We start from the raw sequence: 22,940 nt of genomic DNA, 5'->3' as shown, positions 1-22,940 counted from the left end.
TACAGCCATTACAAACAAGCTAAAAAACTCCTTTACAATAAATTATTAGCATGGGAAGACACCATTCATAATTAACTTTTTCTTAATGTTAGTGTTGGCAGATGGTCTCCGACACCGAAGCACGGCCTAAAGCCTGCACCTTTCCTCCAGACTGAAAATGGCAGCCTTAGAAGAAAAAGTGCCATATTTTCAAGACTGGAATAAACACACTTCTCAACTTTTCATGAATTTGCCCAAGTTTAAGATTAGATTCAAAGACATCAGAAGTTAAAGGAAAATAAATCCCATTAGCTTCTGACCTGGACCTAATTTAAAAACACAAAAAAATATTGGCTAGAAGATGTGCTCTTTTCATCATTTTCCATAATGGTAATCCTTGAGGCATCTTAAAGCAGACATATTGTGCAGGTGGATTTGGAAATCATTAGCTTCTCTAATGTAGTAAATAAATGAGAATTCTACTTATAGCTGCATTTTATCACAAGCTTCCCTGCTTCCACAGAAAGACAGCCAACAACAACTTCATTCTCCATTTACTCATGTATTTACTTACTGTTTACATGTTACTTTTCAGTACTTTATCTGCTACAATTTCAGATGTGATTGAGTTGCTGGCATCCCTACAAACTCCTCCAGACTGAGATCAAGCCAAGCAGGCTGTCATTTCTGTGGCCTGTGCCAGCATTTTCTTGATTGTGACAGAATAATCCTAAATACTACATAACAAATTCCTAAGTTAAGAGTAAATAGAGCTTTTCATGTCATGACTCAGAACAATCTGACCCTCCTTTCTGCTCTGCAAAAAATAGCAGGCTGCATTTTCACATATGATCTCTAGAATGAGACCTATTCCAGTCTCAGAAGACTACACTGTGTTTTGAATGCTGGTACTAATTCCCAAAATCATAGATTGCCCATTCAAGACCATCCATTCAGATTTAAGCACACAAAAACATTAAATCTTCAGATGAACAGGAAAGGCAAAGTCTTATTAAAGACTCAGCTCTAGCCAGAGCTTATACCTGCAGCTTATAGTCATTCCTACACTTGAAAGAATGACACATCTACCATAGCATCCTAGAGCCAACACCTAAGGCAGCTGGACTTACTTCAAGGCAGACATGACGATGCATACACAACTTACACATACACAATGTGTGGTTGCCACAGATTGCCACAAAAAATTGGAGGTCATTGTAAATTTTAACCTGCTCTTGGCTCTATCTGAGTGGACAGACTGCCTACAGGCTTTATGAAGTTCTTGCTGTTGACTTCAGGTGGTTTTCTCCTGTTGGCTTGTACTGAAGTATCAAAAGCATTACGTGCTACATTAGAACCTCCAAAAGGAAAAGGGAACATTCAGTCTCCAAACTCTTTCCTGTCCACTGATGATAATATATGATTTAAGTGGTGGAATTAGGAGTTGCCACTTCCAAGCAATGTGTAGGTAAAAGGAACCTCCCAGTGTGATAAATTTTATTTGCATGTGTGTAAGAAAGATCAATGCAACAGAATGGTGTTAGAGGAGATGCAATGACAAGGGAACCAGTGCAATCAACAGAAAGGTGTTACAAAGAAAAAGAAAAGTTCTCACCTGTCTCTGAAGATCTAGGTTCACGAAGGAAACTCCATGAAGAAGAGATCTCCAGACAGAAACCCTTCCTCAGTGCCAAACAGCCTTAAATGAGCTGTAAGAGAGGTGCAGCCAGGCTCCATCCCTTCCAGTCACTCAGCTGCATTGCCCTCACCTGCACTAACCAGGGCTGACCAGGTCCCTTCCCTAGGTGCTCAGGCATTGGTGGTTCAGGCTGCAATTTAACAGTTACCATACACATCTGCTTCAATAAGGTTTTGGAAATCTCTAGAGCTCCTTAGCATTGTTTTGGTATTCTTTTCCTATTGTGCCAGAGCCTCCCTGCCTGAGAAGTTTTGAAACATCAGTGGAAAAGCTGATTTCACTCAAATTTCAACCTATTTTAAACCATCAGTTTAACCACTATTCCACATGGATTCCTTTATCAAGCCAAAGAGTTTTATCTAACTTGGAAAAAACATAGCTTTTAAATTTTCAAGTTTTGTCCTTCATCACATATTTCTTAACCCTATTAGTCCTCTACCAAAAGCGACTACTGAAAGTAAGCTTTTCTGGCCAGTTGCTCTGTATTCAGTGGTTGCCTCTTCTTGTTCTTTTCCCTTTCTTTCAGCCATGGAATAGCAGCTTTCTCTCTTCCCTCACAGACAGACACTTAAAATTCACACTACAATTATAGTAGACCATAACAACAAACAGGTAAGGCAGATGTTGGGAGCGAGCTACTTGACAGAGCCTCTTTATCTGTTTGGAAGACTTAATAAACTGCAGAAGCTGAGGTCATCAAAACCTCTCAATCATGTTGCTGGCTGGTGCCAACAGCTGTAACAGAAACTGATGTTGTAAAACATGCTAAACATGCCAAGCCCAAGTTTCAGACAAGGCAGTCTGTTACAAGATTATTTTGTACTTGAACATTACACAGCAGTGTGCTCAGAGTTATTTATGCTGTTCTTAATGCTAATAACCAGAAACTCTATTTCATTTTTTCAAGGATGAATGTAAAGCCTGTTTTTTCCTGATCACTATTGCTCTCAGTTCCAGTTAGACAGAACACAGGTACTGAAACTGGATTTTACAGTTTGGGTTTTTGTAGGGGAAAAAAAAATCTCACTTGAAAAATACTAATTATTACAAGACTGGGAGAGAGAGAAAATAAGTTTACGACCTTCCTCAGCCTCTTACTTAATTCTTTGTACCTCTAGTGCAGAGTTAGTCTAGAATTCCATTAAAAAAAAAAAAAAAGATATGGATGGTTTCCAAGATAAATACAGTATAAAACTGATTGATCAGATAAAAGGCAGGATTTCAGATCCTGACAAACAGATAGAACACATGTAGATTGCTTTATAGGTAAACAGTTTTGTGGTATATCCAAGGAAAGAAAGTAAACAGAAAAGAGAGAGAGGCAACTCGACATGGTTTTCCTGGGACACCACTGCGGCAGAGCCGAAGGGTCAGATTCCAACATCTACTACACAGCACGTATTGCCACACAAGACTAAAAAAATCTGCTGACACTCGTAAAGTGCCACATGTTTGGATTTCCAACAAGATCTCACAACAAGCTGTGTTACTGAAAGTCATTATTTCCTTTGGGGGAAAAAATGTCTTTAGTGATGTTAAAACTCAAGGCAGGATGTACTACAGTGTCAGGATAACTCACCGGGGAGCATTACTGCCTCAGGGCCAGGAGGCTGTATACAAATTCTGCACCTGGATAGGAGGGCAAGGGGAAGCAGGGATGAAGTTTATTCAAAGACTGTACAGAATGAGTGGCTGTGGATAATGACATACTGACAAATCCTGAGAGAGAAGGTAGACAGGACCGTGCAATTCTCCTGTTGCATACACATCTCAGAACTCTCCTGTGTAAAAAGTAGACCTGTGAGATGCTCGTGCATCTCAGATACACGTCTTTCCAAAGGTGTACCATGAGCTACAATGAGCTCTTGAGATTCTTCTGCCAGAGACCCACACATCAGCAAGTCTGCATTTCTCTACAGTCGCAGGCTGAAGAGCCTCATCTAATATTTTTCTGCATGTGTGGTATGTACCAGTTTATTTTTTCTGGAATATGGAAGAGCAGAAGCACTGAATCAGCTTGCTGACTGTTCATCGTGTTTTCAAATTGATCCACTAGATTCCAGAAGTTCTTTGATGTCTTATACTTTATGTCACAGAAAAATATTTCTTCCTATATGTAGAAAAATCAATAGAAGCACTGTCCCAGAGATGGCTCAAAGGCTGGTGAGAACAACCAGGGGCAGGTGTTTTGCACTAGTCTGGCTACATTCAAGTTTTATGAAGCAGCTTGAAATGGTCAGTAGCAGATAGTTCACAAAGGCCCATGAAAAACACACTTAAAAAGCCCCAGGCATCCATACGTTTGTATGTCTCAAGGATAGAGCTATATCAGAACTGAAACTGAGCACTTTTTCAGCCTTTTCAGGTAATATCTACCTCATATCAAGAAAGGAATACAACATTATCTTTGCATTGGTCCCATGCATGGCTGCTTTAGCCAACTTAAGGCTTGGGTTGAAGTGAACAGATCTTCCCACTGTTATTAGTGGGCTTTTTACCATGAAGGGCCAACATACCAACAACACCTAGTTGGTGTTGAATATATTGAATAAACATCACTTTGATGCAATTAAGGTTGGAAAATTCAGACCTTATTCAGTAAAGTGCAAGAATTTATATTCAAAATTGCATGTTCATTGTTTGAAGCAAGGAAACCCCACATACATTTCTGACTTGTGTTCAGTTTAGTACACTAAAATATAACAGTAACATGCCTTTCTTCTACTACAAGAAACCCGCAAAATATCTCATGCACTGACTTCCAGCTTTAAGTGGAAGAAGAAATACTATGAACACACTTCACTAAATGTATCCAGTTTTCAGCAGTACTGTTGATTTCAATCATGTGGTATTGCTGAAATGCATAAAAGACTTACCAGAAATTCACTTAAAACAACACAAGCTCATTAACAACAACAACAAAAAAAGAGAGATAAATTTAAATTAAAATTATCACTAGGAATCGTATTTTCTCTCATAAAAGGCTGATAATTGGCTTATATATTTCTTCATATCTGCAATTAATAAAACTCTTGGATGAACAAATTTCTACTAGAAGTATATACTTAATGTCTTAAAGAGACATTTTATTTTGTATCTTAAAAATATTTCCATACTTGCTGATTTCTTAGGGACATAAATTAACTTTTCATGCATGTGCTTAATCAAATGGGCAAAAGCTGTGAAATCATTTACTGTATAAATCTCTCAATTTCTATTAAAACACCTGGATATTATAAATAAACCAGCAAAGGATTTTGAACCGGCATCAAATGGAGTTCCTGATCTGTTTTTATTAGACTGATTACGCATTAATCTTATATATAGATGCTGCTAGGACACTATTACTGTAAATGTAAGAAAAATGTAGCATCCCTGATGTATACATACATATTCTACTAAGTAATTTAATGTATTCATTAGTGTTATAGAGATTGAGACACAAAATTACAAGGCAATCTAGGTTTAAAAGCCCCATCTAGAGATTTTTGCAAATGTCTTAATTCCTGTGACCAGCCTACATCCTTGTGCTCTTAAATCTGATTTCCTGTTTGTACTGCAGAAAGAGCTCAGAGCCTGTGCTTTGTTTATCCTTTTAATGGGACATAATTTAGCAGGACTACCTCAGTACAGAAGGATCTCATTTTACACATTTCAGGTTGACTAAAGGAACAGTTTTCCATGGAAATATATCTAAATCCTTACTCAAAGCAGAAGGAAAGCAATCCAAAATATTACACATTTACTGGGCTTTGGAAGCTTCAAAAAAGCCTGCTTTTAGCTTCACCCAAACCATTTAAACTTCAAACAGGCATGTGTACAGTGCTATCACCAACAGGGATGAAAACAGGAGGTTTAGGACTCAGAACACTATTGAATTGGATAGTATTTTTCCTCTTGGCCTTACGTACGACGAGAATTGAGCTTTCATTGTATTTTACACTTTTTTTTTTCAACAAATAGAAATTATGAGAAGTAAAGGGAAAGGGCACAGTCCAACATGCTACGAAGTAAGCCCTTATGAAGCTCTTGAAGGACAGTTTTGGAAAAATAAATATGCTCCTTTTGTTTTCATAAACGTGTCATGATAACGAGCTTCGCACTGGGGAGTTTAAGACAGAGTGGGAGGATTGACATCATGAAATCATCAGTTACATATGCATACTCCCCCTTTTTAATAAAGTACATCTAATATTGCTCTGTGCAGTTTGGGCTCAATTTCTTCTGTTATGCAGTTGTAAATAAGAATAACAAAACTCTGACAAAAGGTAAATAAGGATCTTATCACTGTTCCCTTATGTCCATGGAGACCAAAGACAAGAAAGCTGTATACAACTGTTTGGACAGACACTAATATAATTTCTTTAAACTAAATTTGCTTTTTTGTGTCTTTTTCAGTGGTGAGGTGGAAAGAAAAGAAATATTAGATTAAAAAGATACACATGTGCATGCACAGAAATACATATAACACATGCAAATATAAATAGCATGGGTATTACTGCTTCTCAGTGTATCACATTTGCAATCCTAGATCTCAGACTTTCAGCTCCTTATGGCAGGAATTACTTTATGGCGCTGTCATTTAAGTCAGTGAAATTAGTTTTGAATCTTTGGATAAACAGATGTGTAGCAGCATGTAAGGATGTAAAATTAGGGATGAAAAAGTGAAGCCATTAGCATACGTATTTGTAATTTACTCAATAAAGGCAAAAATCCATAGAGTCAATCCACTGCTTGGTACAAAACAGCACATCTTAGAATACAACCGAATGGTTGTAAATGATACTTAACTTGAGAAAAATATATAAAAGGGTAAAAAATAAATGAGATACCCCAGGATTATTACCCAAAGATACTCCAAATACACCTTATGATGAATTCAATTCTCTCCAGCAAACATTGAAATATTCCTTACAGAAGAGAAGACTAAAGATGTTTCACCTCAAAGTAACTGATGCCCAGCTGCCAGCACACTTCCTTAAGGCAGGAAAGTCTTTGGTTAAAGCTCAGTTAGCCTAATTCAGTGCACGGGCAGAAATGCAGTCTTCCTAACTCACTTTAACTACTGCGAGATGAGAATAATCCCTTTTCTATGCAATGATACACAAGGTGATCATGCATGGTGGGTTATCAGCAGCTGGAGGAGAACTGGAACACACACAATCCTGTGGAAGAGTGACTGCTTCCTTGAGGGTAGGCAGACTGGGACACGCCCGAACCACAGCATCTCACAGCATTGATTTGGTAAAGGAGGACACAACCCTCCAGTAGCTCTGTGAACTTAGCCTTTTATTTCCTTGGCTCCCATTGCAATGCACAAAACCAAAACATTTAGAAACGTCAAAACAGTTCATTTTGACATTTTCAAAACGAAGCATTTCAACATTGTGTTGAAACGTTTTTGTCAGTTTTGTTTCTACTCAGAGAATTTGTCAAATTGTTTCAGCCACTCTGAAACTTCTTTGTTCAGAAATAAATGTTACATTGATTTTTTGTTCTGCTTTGATTTTCAAGTAGTTTAGCCACCACCCTACTTATGCCTGGTAAATATTTTTGTTCTCTTTCACTTCAAACGGCAATTTAAAGTAAAAGTCTTATTGCAATATGCAATGCTAAAGACTGTTTAGTCAACACATGCCCTATAAATGTTTAGGAGATCTTATGGCATTTAGAAGAAGGTGTGTAACATTTTGCTAATTAAATAAGAGAGGTTTTATTAGTAAGCAGCATCCTTCCATTTCCCACTAAAGTCAAGATATTTACATATAGGCAATGCTTCAATTTACAGGCTATAAACAGTCAAATTATTGCAATGCAATTAATAATTGCTAGTGTATTTATGTGGAAATTATTCAGCAATTAATATTTTACAGGAAAGTGTAACAGCTAGGTTTGGTCTCACAAGGCAATCTTCTCAACAGCTTAATTCCTAGAGCTCAGAAGCAACAGACTTCAAAACAGAGCTTCACATTGGTATAAGGTTACAATCCACAATTTTGAAAAGATTATCTCTATACCTGTTGATGTGTTTTTCACTTAGCCTTGTTAAGCCACAGACTGTAGCTTTGAGTCAACAGGAGAAAAACATGCTGAAATGAAATGCTTGTAACATTCAGATTAGCTGAAATGATCCATACAGTTTGCAAATAAATGCCATGATCTTATAGTCACTGTGGTTTGTCTAGAGAACAGAGCAGAAATGCCAGTGTCATACATTTCCATAGCAGGAAAAGAGCTTTAAAATGTGTTCAACTGAACTTCATGTTCAGTTCCTAAACTGAACTATCAGAAGCAATTTTCCTATGATCCACTCAGTGCTTCACAGAGGTGTACATATATGTATATAATATACTTATAAAATCTAATTGCATTTATCGTGTTAGCAGTTATGCATATTATCAACTTTTATTTTATTTTCATCCTCAGTGCAATCTTGCAGTCTAACAAACAAGGAAATTTTGCAAATATGAACCGTACCTGGAATTCACTGCAGAACATTTGAGAAAGGCTGGAGATCATAAAACACAAAGGCTCAGTCTCAGCTTGCAGGGTTTGAGTCTTGGAGACATCACCACAGTCTGCAATGGGAAGGAAGATATTTGTGTGACTGAATCATAAAGATATTTTGTATTTCTCAAAACTATGCAATTATTCAGGAACTTCAGTGTTGAGCACATTCTCAGCTGTGTTTGGGATCAGCATCCTATGTCGCCACTGATATTTTCTCTGTAATGTACACTACTATAGTCCTCTATAATCAATAATCAGAAGAGGCTTCTGCTATAAAACTAAATGCGCTAACTGAAATTCACAAGCCTAACTGTGTGAGATTCTTGTAAAACATCTATCTTCAAAGAACGTGGTAAGAAAGTTCAAAGATTATAAAGAAGGGAAATAAGCTGTTTCAACATTTCTGAAAAAATTTTGCTGCTTTTAAGCTTTCCTTTTCATCATTCATTAATTTATTTCCTCGCTCAGCCCCTCAAGAGAGGTAAATTAAGACCTTTTGCCCCAAATCCCAAGACAGTCAATGTCCAGAACATTAATTTTAGGATATGCCTAGCCTGAGAGCCAAGCACGGGGCAGTTCCTTGCATTGGCTGGTAACTGTTAGCAATATGAGCAAAAGACATTGCACGGCTGGTGCCAAAGCTTTGAACAAAATTACTTCCTTTAACACACCGCCACCTTAATTATGTGCTGGGGAACATAAAGCAGGTCAGACAATTTGTACTGGGACATCATAATTCCATCAGTATAATGCTGACATTGCTGAAGATTTATGAATGGAATGTCGTAATTATTTTTTTGGTAAACATATCAAGTTTCAGTAATGGGGGGGCTGGAAGTACTAATTAGTACTTCTTTTTTTTTTCTTCTTTGCATTGTATCATATAAGATGTGGGGAGAAGAGGGTGGAGGGGAAGGATCTGTGACAAAAACAAGCACACACACAATTTATGTATGGCCTGTAATTCAAGCAGATGTTCCATAAGGGCTGCAGGGATTAAAGCCTTTCTGCATGTAATTCCATTTGCTAACTGCCTTCTGTTTGCTCAGACCTTCCAGGCTGTGATGGACTTTTGCTAAGCTAGGTTTATTTAAAAGCAGAAATGAACAGAAGAAAAAGAATCTTAAAAATTTCTGCTAAGTACCAGGGTTTGGCAGCTTGACTGTGGTTCTTTAGCCTTTAACCAGCTGGGGGATTCCACTGGAAGTTCTGGTGGAATTCCTACAACTGTGTCTAACAAGCTATGCCTGTTAGAAATCCAGTCAAAACACCACTTGGCCATAGTAGGTACTTACATGCTGTAACAGAGAAAAAAAAGAAGAAAAAAAAAGGAAAATAAAAAAAAGAAAGAAAGAAAGAGAGAAAGAGAGAGAGAAAGAGAGAGAGAAAGAGAGAGAGAAAGAGAGAGAGAAAGAGAGAGAGAAAGAGAGAGAGAAAGAGAGAGAGAAAGAGAGAAAGAGAGAGAGAAAGAGAGAGAGAAAGAGAGAAAGAGAGAAAGAGAGAAAGAGAGAAAGAGAGAGAGAGAGAGAGAAAGAGAGAGAGAAAGAGAGAGAGAGAGAAAGAGAGAAAGAGAAAGAGAGAAAAGAGAGAAAGAGAGAAGGAGGAGAAAGAGGAGAAAGAAAGAGGAGAAAGAGAAAGGAAGAAGCAAGAGAGAAGAGAGAGAGAGAGAGAGAGAGAGAGAGAAAGAGAGAAAGAAAGAAAGAAAAGAAAAGAAAGAAAAGAAAGAAAGAAAGAAAGAAAGAAAGAAAGAAAGAAAGAAAGAAAGAAAGAAAGAAAGAAAGAAAGAAAGAAAGAAAGAAAGGTGCCTCTACTAGGCCTGAATGGTTCATATTAATCGTGTCTTCCCATGGTGTCCTTGCTCAAAGACATGTTGAGATGAACAAGGAGTGATAGACTTCTGCTCTCAGAATAAAGATTAACATTCAATCTTTATCCAGAGATGGGCTTTCAATTATCCTCATATTTGAGCACTTCCAAAGAAATCTGGATAGGATCCAGATAGCTTGGGATCACTTAATTTCTTTGAAAAGGCTTTTAATATATTGTTAATCACAGACATTCCCATTCTCCAGTACTTCAGATATGTGACAGAAATTAATTTTCTTTCTTACATGAATCAACCAGCTGCAGCACCTACTCTTATGTTCACTTTTCATATTCTACTATTGACTTGAAGCTTTGTGTAACAGCTTATGGTCACATTACCTAACTGTAGCCTTGTTGCTCATGCTTTCATCTTCACTTACCAGAAAGTGAAAATCAGTACAGGATAATTGCATGCTTCAGTAGTATCGAGATGAGTACCTCACAGAAAGGATAGCTTTTGTTCTATATATTCTCTTTTCTTGTTTTATTTATTTATTTATTTGGTCCCAATGATCTAGAATGGGTAAGGCTTATTTTTCATTACTGAGGAACTCAAATTGTAGTTACTGGCAGAAACATCCCTGCAAAACAGGCCTTTGCCATCTCAAGCTGAGGTATCAGAAATGTTTGCTCTACAGAAGAAGCTTTTGCAAAGTTTTGGATTGAATAGCTGTATCTTAAGAAGCTTAAGCACAGGAGTGAGAAGGGCATTCCAGCTGACAAGCCTTCTACATTTTGCCTACGACAAATGAAAGAAAACTCACAAGGTTTTTCTTGTCTCTAAACAAACAAACCCCAAACATATGTTGTCTCTTAATTTTTGTATATTTTTGCATTGGATACTGGCAAGATTTTTGTGGTGTGAAAGTTAAAATTAAAAGGAGATTAACACGAAAACATTAGCCCATGCAATAGCTTTCTTTTAATACTTAAATATTCATTGAAAAAATAAAGGATCTGAGGAAGCTTTTCTTTTTTATAACACAGACATCCTAACACCTTCCTCATACTACTTTTAAACATTTTAGCAGTGAAGAATGCATCATGAGGCATTAAAAGAACCAACACAAAAGCAAACTGATATCTTCACTTACAAGAGAGAGTGGAAATGGAGAAATACTGGTAATAATGTGAAATTCAAAAGTGGCAGGGGAAGGCAAAGTACAGTACGCAGCAACAGAACCAAATGAAGCTTTGCTTCTGTACAGCTTTAAAGACTGTTACTTGCCTGGATCAAGGACTTGTGCCACCAGTGGTCTTGACAAGAAACACATGGATGCACTTTACCTTGGTGTGAGGATGCGATTCTGGTATTATTAGACCAGTCGACAGCATTCCCCCCAGGCAATGGGCATATTGTGAGCATAATGATATTAATTCTACTTCATTACAGTTCTTGTAATGAGAAGTTAGAAGTCAGAAAATATTCCAGTATGCTCTAGTTCTGCTGTAAGCCATTTGGAGTCATATTCCTAAGTCACTCTGTTACAAGCTGCTTGAAAAATAACAGACAGTTTTACTTTATCATTGCAAGGACTTAGTTATGCACCTCAGTGCTCTAACCTCTCACTACATCCATTGCCTGGTACCACAATATTTTTTGAATACTGTGTTGAATAAGAATGGAAGGTGAGTAGGAAGAATCCACTCACACTTATGGAGTGTTCTTAGGCATTGGTTTGGCAACAAAATTAGTTTACATTCCAGCTATCACACCATTAAAACATGGATATTTCACCCAGCTAGAGGCGTCAGGCAAAGACATTTTGAGGTGTCTTCAATCTACCCTACAGATATCACTTAAACTGTAACTTAATCATTCTTGCACTCAAAAAGACCTATAACGCTTTCTGTGTACAGAGTTTGTAAAAATTTCTAATGAGAGCAAACTCTTAAAACCCCTCTTCTTTTTTTAGATAAACATATTTGATCTTTCCAGTCATTATCATTTTAACTTGCAAAGTGACATTATGCCAAAAAGAAGGAATTCATAAATTAGTTCCAATTTAGAAAGTTTTCTTGTCATTGTATAAATGACAGATCTTTAAAAAGACGACTTAAAATGAAATGCAATAAAAAAAAAATTCACTTTTGTGTCAGGTTTTTCTTTTCTGTTCTTTTTTTTTTTTTAAAGACTGAAAGGATAAAACAATGTGCCATCAAAAAAAGAAACGAGGAGTGCAAAAACCCCCAATGTGCGTGGACAGGAGACTCATTTATATTCTCAGATTGTTTTAGGAAAGCCATATTTAGTTGGGACGGTAGCTAGGAGAAATGTAAGCAGAAAGCTCTTTGTAAAGTTAAAATGACTTGTCAACAGAAACTAATAAAGCAGGATTCACATCCAGATCCTGTTAGGGGCTGCAGCTATTGACAGTTAGGAAGAGTATTTGTCCTGTTCCTTTCAACTAGAAATTTGCTAATCATTTAATTGAGCCAAAGCCTCATACGTGTATCTTGTTTCTATTGTATTAAAGACTGTAAAATTTAGATGCAGAGTTGGATTTGGCTTTGAAATACCTTTAACATTTGTAAATGCTTAGCTTGAATTCTTTTACAGAAATGCACTCTGCTTATGAGAAATGACATGAGATGTATGATAAAAGATCACGATTACAAATGATTTCAAGGTGAAAAACTGAGTGGAAACTAATGCAAGACTTCCATTAGAAAGGAGAAAATAAATGTTGTAATATGTTCTTTTAAACTAAGAAAGAACTCTTAATTTTGAAACAAATGAGAGAACACTACAGGCGATGACTACAGACAGATGATAAGGATTCTAAGACTGCAAAGATCCCTCACTGGATACTTAGCTTTAGTGAGATCTCTGCTTAAAGCCTTGTTCTTAGAAGTCCCACATGGCTGTTCTGGGTTCATGGATGGTAAACACATTAAAATGCTAACCAATGTATCGAAACTGAGCAGTTTAACCACAGCTATTAACCCATGGGAAATAATTTCCTGTCATCTTCTTGTTTCCTGATAAATACAAAGGGTTAAAAACAACCCTTTAAACCCAGGATCTACCTGGTATGATAACTTCATTTTCACATTTGCTAAGCACATTTGGTTCTGTAATACCAAGATTTTACCACCCTGCTTTTGTATTTCTAGGTGTCTTTTCAGAAAGTTTTGAACTACCAAACCAACAAGTGAATATAAGTTAATCTGGGCTGTTCAGTACCTCTGACAGGAGATGTGGATTTAAAGCAAGCCATCAGTTCTATCAGTAAGAGCAGTGCTTGTAGGACACGGTGTCCAAGCTTTCATTTTGAGTGTCTCTCTTATGGTACAACTTTGTTTCTCAGTATTTATTTTTGTAAGAGAACATTGAGCATACTAAAAACATTCTATGGTATCTTTGCATCTCTTATACTCAATAAAGATGATTTAAGAACTTAGGATTAATTCCTCCCTTTAATTAAGGCAATTCCCTTGACTATGTTGAAGCTCACATTTCATCTTCAATATTGGATATTGGGGAGAAGAACATTAGAACTGGCTAGGAATAGAAAGACATCATTGGTTTAGCTTCCAGGAAAAATCTACTTAATTTTTATTTATTTATTTATTTTCAGTATTAACAGCTGCAGAAGTATAAGAAATTTAGAGCCATTCCTAGATCCTAACTTCATCTTTGTTCTGCAAAAGTAATACTCAGCAAACACCTACCTTTCTAAGCAGCAAATCTTATGTCAGAGGGAAGTGCAGCATCTGGGTATAGCTAGTGCAATTTCAAGATACTGAAACTGCAACTGATAGAAACTTCAACATGATTACAATGATCTGTTACTTCCACATTCAAACTTCTGTGTCTCAATTTTTCCTTGTGTAGATCTCTTTTTATTACTTTAATGGCAACATTTAAGGAAGAAAGTGAAATGATTTTTAGGATAATGTTTTAGTGTCTGTTTCATGATGGTTTTTATTGAGCTGTAAAGCACTTGCATGCACAGAGAGAAGGTGCATTTTAGAAATAAAACTATTAAGCAACATTATCTTGCCATGGATCATTCCCACTGGGATAGATGAACCATTTGAAAAGCATAACTGAATTCTGTTAAAATATGATACAATTTGATCTCCATCTTACCCACCTTTTCAGCACTGCATATTGCTCAAGTAACAATAGTAAAGGTACAAATGTGTTTAGAAGTCTTTGTCTGACCATATGTTGCACTATGCCTTTATATTTTCCCCCAACTACCTGTAGTAGGGAATAACTTGAATATACCAGCCTCCATCCAGAGAAGTGGATAGACATGTAAGTTCCTAAATTTAATTATCCATATATGGTCCATCACTAGGAATCAATGTGACATGTAAGCCCCCTGAAAATATGCCTTTCCATTTAATGGCATGAATGGACTGCAGGTAAAAGACTACTTATATTTGAGACAAAGTTACACAAATGAATTTCCAAAGTAGAAACAATTTCATCATAGATTTTCTGGGGCCTGAACAAGAAGTACTGTATTTACCTTCTTGCTTGTGAGTAGACATTCACAGAGGCCATGGAGATATGCCTGTTAGTTATTATGATATGACTGTTTACTGAATCTCCCTAAAGAAGTTAGAAAATGTCTCCCTTACTTCAATATTAAATTAGTATGTATTTTTCTGAACTGTAGCCTCATATCCATTTCGTAAGTCACTGGATCCTTTGAGTGATCTGCACACAGGAGATTAACAATGCCTTTTGAAGTATATTGGTTCTCCTATCACACTTGTGAACACTGCCTAATATAGAAAAGTAATATTACTACTCAAGTACACAGTAGGGAAACATCATTTCTGCTTTACAGATGGCCAGGTGAGATATGAAGAAATTAGGTGACTTTTCCAATGTCAAACAAGAAACCTGTTTCAGAATGGAGAAAATCTAGGCCTTCTGAGTCTTTGGCTGATTTCCTGAACAATCAAACTGTTCCTTTCTTCTGGCATGAATAAACCTCTGGTTGCAGACTGGGATGCTGAAAGCATCAGTTTATTGGATGAAAAAAAAAGCAAAAGGAATCATCTGACACAGTATAAAGTAACCTGTACAGCCCCTTCAACAACATTATGTCCCAGAATCTCATATGAAGTTAAATAGCACAGGGATTAAAAAAATAAAAGGAGAAGAAGAAAAATTAAGTATCTTAGACAAAGAGAAAAAGATGTTTCAACTGAGGCATGAAAATAAATGTAGATAATAATTACCACTTATGCAATGCTTTTCATCTTCAAAATGCTGTATAAATATTACTTTAAAAATCCTCACAACATCTCATGAGGTGGGTAAATATTAAGCATAATGTAATAAGCTATACCCTCATATGATTCAAGCCAATTTTCATACTGGAAAACCAAGAAAAAAAGGTTGAAAGGCTAAAGAAGTTGGTTTAAAGCACCTGAGCTGGCTGCTACCTGAAGAGAAAAAAAAACACACTGCCATCTAAGAGGGCTATAATTCTCACAGGTGTAGCAGAGCCAGCTGTAATTAATCTAGCATGGACTCAGCACAACACTGCAACTAAAGTGCAGCCTGCAGAGTCTGTCCCAGACTCAGACAAGTATCCTAGGACTGTCAGCAGAGGCTGCATTCAGTACTATGTGGTTCCTAGCAGGATATGAGTTAAATAATTAAATCTGACCCGAGTACCACATACAAAAGACTGTCATTCATCTAGAAGGTAGAATGGGCAGATCCAAAGCTGGGACTGGAACTGCAGGGCTGGCTCCAAAGTTTTGTCCCACAGCTCTGAGGCAGCCATGGAAGCACACACAACAAGGCTACTTCACTCATGACTGGGCTACAGTGGAGATGGAGCTTTTACACCTGCAGAGCCTGCCAAAATAATGTAAAAGGGCAAAAGGAAAGGTGCTAAGTCTAATCAAAGACAATGTTTTGAGCTGAATAAAACACTTAACTGCATGGAAAATTCCATTAGGTTGATTAGATGCTTGCCTTAGGGCTCTCTTAAAACAACTGTTAAAAAAAAAAAAAAAAGATAGCTATTGCAATGCGGCTTAAAAATATTGGAAAAGCAGGAAATGGAGCTTATTAGAGCTCAAATTAGATCCAAGATTTATGTGAAGAACATTTGGCCTCTTTAAAAGGCCTTCTTAATCCCTAGATGGTTTTTATTGTTTTTATTATTATTATTTATTTATACAGTGCCAAAGGTATACATGGCACTTTACAGACAAATAAAAAAAACATGGGTCCTCCCCCAGTGAGTTCACAGTACCTAATTCAGCAAAGAGTTAAATACACAGGGAACTTCATCTGCAGGAATAACCTCCCTGAAACCAAGGAGATTCAAAAAAAGTCACCTTATTCACTTGGCCGTCTTTTCCAGATCAGACCTTCTGGTCTCACTCAGACACTCAGTCTTAAATCTCAGATGGAAATGTGGCTCATAGGAGTAACTCCCTGAGTTCTGGTAACTTCTATTGAGCATATCTTCCAGCAGTGTTTTCTCCTGAGTTATATATGACAAGGATAAGTTTAGGCAATGGTAAAGTGAAGCTAACTTGGTTTTGTCCTGCTAGCTTGGCTTCAGTTTAAGCCTTTTGCTAGTAATTGTAATACTTTCTCAACATTTAGGCTGCGACTGAGAAACAGCTATGAGATATGGTCCATGGCAGGAATGAGAATTGCATTCAGAGCATGTTCCTACCTCTGCTCAACGCTGTCAGCCAGCTGTTTCTTCAGGGATGAGCGGCCTGTTCTCTACCTACACACTAAGACTACTAATAGGTTGGACATGCATTACAGTGCATGTATTTTTATAACCAAAGAATTACTGCATGGAAGCGTTGTTACTTATCCTCCTTTGCAAACTAAGAACTTTTGCTTCCCTTTCAAAAACCCAAATTATTATAGGTTTTATGTTTGGAAGAGTCTCCTTGGTGTCGTGATGCCCCTATTTCCACAAGCAGAAAACCGGAGCTACCTCAAGATACTCCTGTTTTGGAGGGCAGTAACGACCACTCCAAATGTGCGACCCTATTTTCTTGCATATAAACTTTTAATAATGTTCATTAAACTTTATTAGAATTGTACGTGCAGCCAGATCAGGTTTGCAAATTAAAACCTTGATCCTGCAAACCCTTCAGAAGCTTTACTCAATGAGAGCAAGGAAAAATGTCTTTCTCAACTCATATCCTTAAACTGAATCTGTATCCTAAAGATAAGATAATCCCTTTTAATCCTTTTTTTTTATTTTTTTATTTTTTTGAATAAAGATTAAAAAGTTAGGGAAGAAGTCATGTAAAAAACAAAACAAAAACAAAAGTAACTGACTTTTTAAACATTACACCTTTATACAAATCATTCTTATATATATAAAAAAAAAATCAGATGGAACAGACTAGGAAGACAATGAAGAAATGAAGTGTGACTGCACGTAATGATGTCCAAACATCCTGGTAAGGCAAGACTCTGGAGCCTGTTAAGTTTTGAAGCAAACTTCACTGTTGAAAGGATCAAGCCTACGGAGGCTGGCACAAAAGCCCAGTGACACCAGTTGGAATTTCCTCATTGATAAGCTCTGCATCAGAAGCAGATTGATCAAGTGTAAAAGTCATTGCAGGCAAAGAAGAAACCATAAATGTTTTTAAAGAAAACCAACATCAGCATCATAAAGCCAAGGTCAAACTCCATCACCAAGACAACTACTCACAAAATAGTTATGCCTGTATTTATTATTCTTAAAACAAAAAATAAATTCTTTTTTTTTTTCTCCTAAGCATGTATTTATTAAATTGAGTAATTTTCTTTGAAAAAGATAAATGTTTCCTAAAACCATTAGCAACAAAACTACTTTTTTGTTGTTGTCTTTATCTGAGATAAGATGGTGTATCATTATTCATGCTTAACCTGATCCCAAATGATTCCCTTTTTACAATTTGTTTGGTGTGTTTCCTTATGTAAGAAAGAATTAATATGCCCAGGCATGGAAAAAATATGCTATATTATCATTTACTGCATTTCTTTAGAACATGCCATGCATCTTCTTCAGCTCCCCAGTAACATTCAAAATAGCCTGAGGAAATCATAAATAAATACACATATAAACAAGGACAAAAGCACTAACAGGAAAATGATATAAGCTACAGACTCACATATAGCTGCATTCAGCATATGGAATGTAAGCAACAATAATCATATCCTGACTCTGGATTTTTCAATTAAGTTCAAAAATTACAAAACATTTGTCTCATTTGGCCAATAAACAAAGTCAGAATACAGACAGAGTCACAGTTTGCTCTCCTATCACAAAACCCCTAGATGACAAACCCCCAGATCTTCCATTTTGATTTCTGGGTGTTGGGAAGACCCCCATTACCATTAGCACACTCTTCTCCAATAGCTAGCACCCTCCAGTGTGCACACTCAGGAACACACACTCATCTTTGCTGATCAGGGAGCTTCCAGCCACAAGGGAGGAGCCCCCTGAACATGAATGCAGATTACATGGGAAGTAAGAGAGATTTTGTAATAAAAACAGAACTGCATGATTTCAAATGGTGGTATTCAAGGAGTGATACAAGTATGTAAAGATCCAGCAGTTCTGATAGCCAGAATAGTTCAGATGAGGAATTACTGTGTACATTTGGAGATTTACCTTCAGATCCACCTCTTTGAACCTCATTATGCTTTTTGGTCTCTCTTCAGTTTCTTCCACCTGCTATTTCTCTTACACATTTCAATCAGTACTACAAGAGTGAAAGGTCCCATGCTACCTTATCTCAATGCTTTTGCTTTCTGATTTTGTAATACTTTTTTTTACCATGGTGAGTCAGAGAGCCTTAAGCTTTTCATATTGCGTAGGCAGGCATCTCCCCTGAACTGCTTTTTGCTACCTGTGAGGGAAAAAGGAAAAAAAAAAAGGCTTTTCTTTTTCTTTCCTTTTTTTTTTTTTTAAGGTACAAAAATACTTTCATTATGGTAGATGAATTTGGAGTATGATAAAACTCAGAAGGTTATATTGATGTAACAAATTCAGTTTAATTCCTAATTGCAATAGAATTGCAGTATTGTTAGTTTGGGTTGTAAGTGCATAAAATACCAGAAGAAGTCTTCAGAATACTAAGGGATGAGCTCACCTTGAGTAGTTAATCAAGGGGGCCATTCTTTGCATTAACTTTCTCTATAGTTAGTTTGTTTTTTATTTATTTTTACTCTTTTAGAAATTATTTCGTTTCACAATAAAATTATAGAATGTATTTTTTCCAAGTTTAATAACAGAAATTTTAGTAGAAGAATAAAACATTTGTGCCAATTAAAATCATATTTTAATGTATTTTCTGCTTTTTAAAAAATGTTTTAGGTTGTTGTGTAGGTGCTTATGGTAGTCAATGCATCCAGAATAAAATAAATGAACACAGAACCTATTCAGTTCCAAAAGTTCCCAGTGAACTTTTAGTCTATGCGTAGAAAAATGACCCCTATGCATTTCTTGGGAGTGGACCTATTTCATGAGAGAATGAAGGCAAAGAGTTGGATTCAGTCTTTCAAAACTACATCCTCATTTCAGGTACTAACTTAAGGGAGGTGGGTACAAAACTTTGCAGTTACCACTGACTTCTGCTTACATGCAACAATATATTTTTGTGTCATTTTAATTCACTTAATTAAGAAATTATGTTGGATGTGGATTGAATTGCTTTCCAAACTGTAATTCTGCAAAAGCAGTTCTCAAATTAAGATATAGGAAAGATGAAATAGATAAAATATCTCTGAATGAATTATCTATGGTAGTAACTGGGTTGTAAATACTGACCTTATGAAACAATTAATTTGATGACTATTGGCAACTAGAGATCTATGGTATTTCAGGGCCAGCTACAATGTTCTTCTGAACATTTTTTGCAGTCATAAAAGCCCACTAGCCTGTCTTGCAACTAAAATTAAAGTTTATTCTTACTAATCTCTTCACAGCAACAGATTCCAAAGGCAGCTGCTAATCAAGAAAATCCAGGCAAGGAGATCTGAATGCCTTCAGAATTTCTCCCCCTGAAAATCCTTCCCCTTCTTTGGGCTTGGTGAGCTCCACTGCCTGAGACTCTCCCAACAGTGAAGTGCTCCAGCACTGCTCACTGTGATGATTCTCTACCACTGTTGTCATCTGATTCAAAATATAGTTGTTCTTTGTGTTGTGTTTTTTTTTTTTTTTTTACCATATTTTAGTATGGCCATGATATTTCTGTCTTATGTTTGTTATCAGCACACTGTGCTCCTGCGCTTACTCACTCTTACCTTTGATGTTTGTAGTGTGTCCCCCTTTTCCAGACACTTAATGACTTACTTGATCATAACTCCCTTGAGGAAAAAAAGTTGGTGTAGTAACAGTTTTGTACTACAAATTAATGGAAACAATGGAGAGATGGCACTTATTAAAATATGATCACTGACTAGAGCCATACATACAGGACATAGTTACAAAAGAAAGTAATATTCTCTGAGAAACAAATCTGTATATTCACTTTTGTTTTCATTCAAAATCACAGAAATGTTCAGCTGGAAATTGCACCTAGCTTCCATCACAGGACTCTGCGGTGCTCCTGACTGCTCTTTTCCAGTGATTTAACTTAACTACAGCACAGAGAGGCTGGGTGAGAGCAGTGAGAGATGACATCACATCTGTCTGAATTAACAGGGTGACAAATAAATACAGTAAGCCCAGATGAATGGGTCAACAACTAGGTAGAACTATTTTTTTCCCACAGGAGCTTAACATAAATCACAAGAACTCTAGTCTTTGGAAAAGTCTCCTTTAAAGGAAGACTAATTAATTTCACATTCTTGTATTTTTGAACATGTTAATGCTTTTTATAGGTGCTTAACCTGAACAGTCTTTTCACTTTTTAAGTCTTACCATTTCATGTCTTTAATAACTGCTAGGGGGTGTTTCTTTCACCTTATTTTTCTCATATTCACACTGTATGTGCTTGTACATATTTATACTTATTACAAATTCTATGCCTACTTTGTCTGTTGATCCATAAATTACTAACAAATGTCTACATTAAATATGGTTTACCATTTTTTAATTTCTCTGATAAATACTCTTCTGTCATTTGCATGAAATGCTTTAATCTCACTAAAAAAATCAGTTAATTAATGATGGGGTATCTCTGTGACTATTTCTATAGTCTCAGGCCAAGAATGATGGGAAAGGTTGATAGCTGTAAGATATTATCTACACAAAGAACTTGAAAAGTGTCAATATTTGTTTGCTGCAAGAGAGCTGAAATGGGAGCTTGTAAACTCACTCTAGTGATATATACGCTCTGAGAGGCAGGAAGCATAAATCTCATTCTGCAAAACTATGAGAATTTCTCCTGAACTTTTATTGTCCGGGTTTTTACAAAATAAGTTAATAGACATTTAAGCAGACTCCTTTCAAATTGAATATATAATTACTTAAAATAACTGTGACATTAATGTGATGAGAAAATATTCATAATAGGAATGCAGGACTAAGAGATATGAACTATGACAGACAAAATGGAACTCAGGTCTATTTCTAATATACAAAAAAAGCCTACCATCTTCCTATCCATATAGTGATTAAGCTTTATCAGACATACAACAATTGCTGCCCTTCCTTGTCTATTTTTTGCATTGTCAAAAATGGAAGCTGCCTTTCAAATGCACTATGTGTAAAAATCACCATAATTAAAGGAAACATTTTATTTCCATGAAGTTAATCAGAAAATTAGATACATAATACTATATATATATGTGTGTGTGTGCACATATGTATATATAAAAGGAAGGAAGGACGGAAGGAAGAAAAGAAGGAAGGAAGGAAGGAAGGAGTTTAAAGCCTAGATGTTTAGACAGCCCTGCAAGCCCCCTCGTGACCTTACTCTGATATTTAACAAAACATTAATCTTCTTGCCAGCAATTATAAAGAATACAGTGATGTAGCTGGGACTCAGTGAGTGAGTAATAGTAATTCCATTGTTCTCTTTTATTTATGCCTTGGCTGTACCAGGCAGATGAGGTAAGTTGGGGCTTTTTATATGTTATTATTCTGAACTGGCAATACATAAAGGCTGATTACACAAATATCTGTCTGTTTCTGAAGCACTGTTTCACACCTCCTTCCAGCTCATGATCAAAGCGTTTCAACATTTTATTATGAAATCATGAATCCCCCCTTAGTTTGCATATGAATTATAGTCTTTTTTTTTTTTTTTTTTTAAACACTGGTGTACAACAGTGACAGTGCCTTTTGAACCAAGAACAAAACAAGGTGTTACACATTACTTCTTGAAGGCAATGGCTGGCTGAATAATTCTGTTTGTTGGAGCACAGTCCAACCTCTGCGTTGAATACAAAAGCTTGGAGACCAAGCTTTTATTTTATTTATTTATTTTTTTGTGAACAGGCCACTGATTTTGTCTCATTTATAAGGAGAAAAAGAAAAAAAAGCCGTATTAACAAGTTGAGAAAATGATGCCATGTAGGCGTAGCTGTAACAAATCTAAAAGAGCTCTGCCCTGCTTTTCTGAAATTCAGTAATACCGAATACTTGAAATAGTGCAATTATCCAGATAATATCCCACTGTGCAAACTTTGCATTCCAGAAAGTTCTAAGTGAGTTTCACATTTGGACCATGAAGCAAACTAAGCAATCAGCCAAGAAGGTGGTAAAGCATAAGCCTGGTGGGCTATAAGCAGGTATCCTGCTCCTACCTCTTAGGAAACTGTTCATGTACCTTTAAGATTCACATTTAACTAAATTATAAACACTAATTCCAAGGATCCACTTCATAACGAAACTTACATTCCTCAATTCTTCTGCTCCAAACAGGGAGTGGTTAACTCACCCACACCAAATTTTGAACCCCTAACAAACTTGTACTTGAAAGTCTTAAAACT

The 22,940-nt window shown here is 36.4% G+C and overlaps 1 long non-coding RNA gene across 2 annotated transcripts in view; it reads right to left on the bottom strand.

The window, feature by feature from the left end:
* Positions 1–22,940, bottom strand: part of LOC107319029 — a 468,329-nt gene that overhangs the window by 77,363 nt on the left and 368,026 nt on the right. For both annotated transcript variants that reach the window (XR_001557621.1, XR_004308690.1), the window contains one exon: positions 8,156–8,256. This is a non-coding gene — a long non-coding RNA (uncharacterized LOC107319029). The remainder of the gene's footprint in view (positions 1–8,155; positions 8,257–22,940) is intronic.

Source organism: Coturnix japonica, chromosome 11 (assembly GCF_001577835.2).
Source record: "Coturnix japonica isolate 7356 chromosome 11, Coturnix japonica 2.1, whole genome shotgun sequence".
Taxonomy (NCBI): domain Eukaryota; kingdom Metazoa; phylum Chordata; class Aves; order Galliformes; family Phasianidae; genus Coturnix; species Coturnix japonica.
The sequence above is the reverse complement of the archived record's forward strand: the minus strand, read 5'-3'. Positions and strand labels throughout refer to the sequence as shown.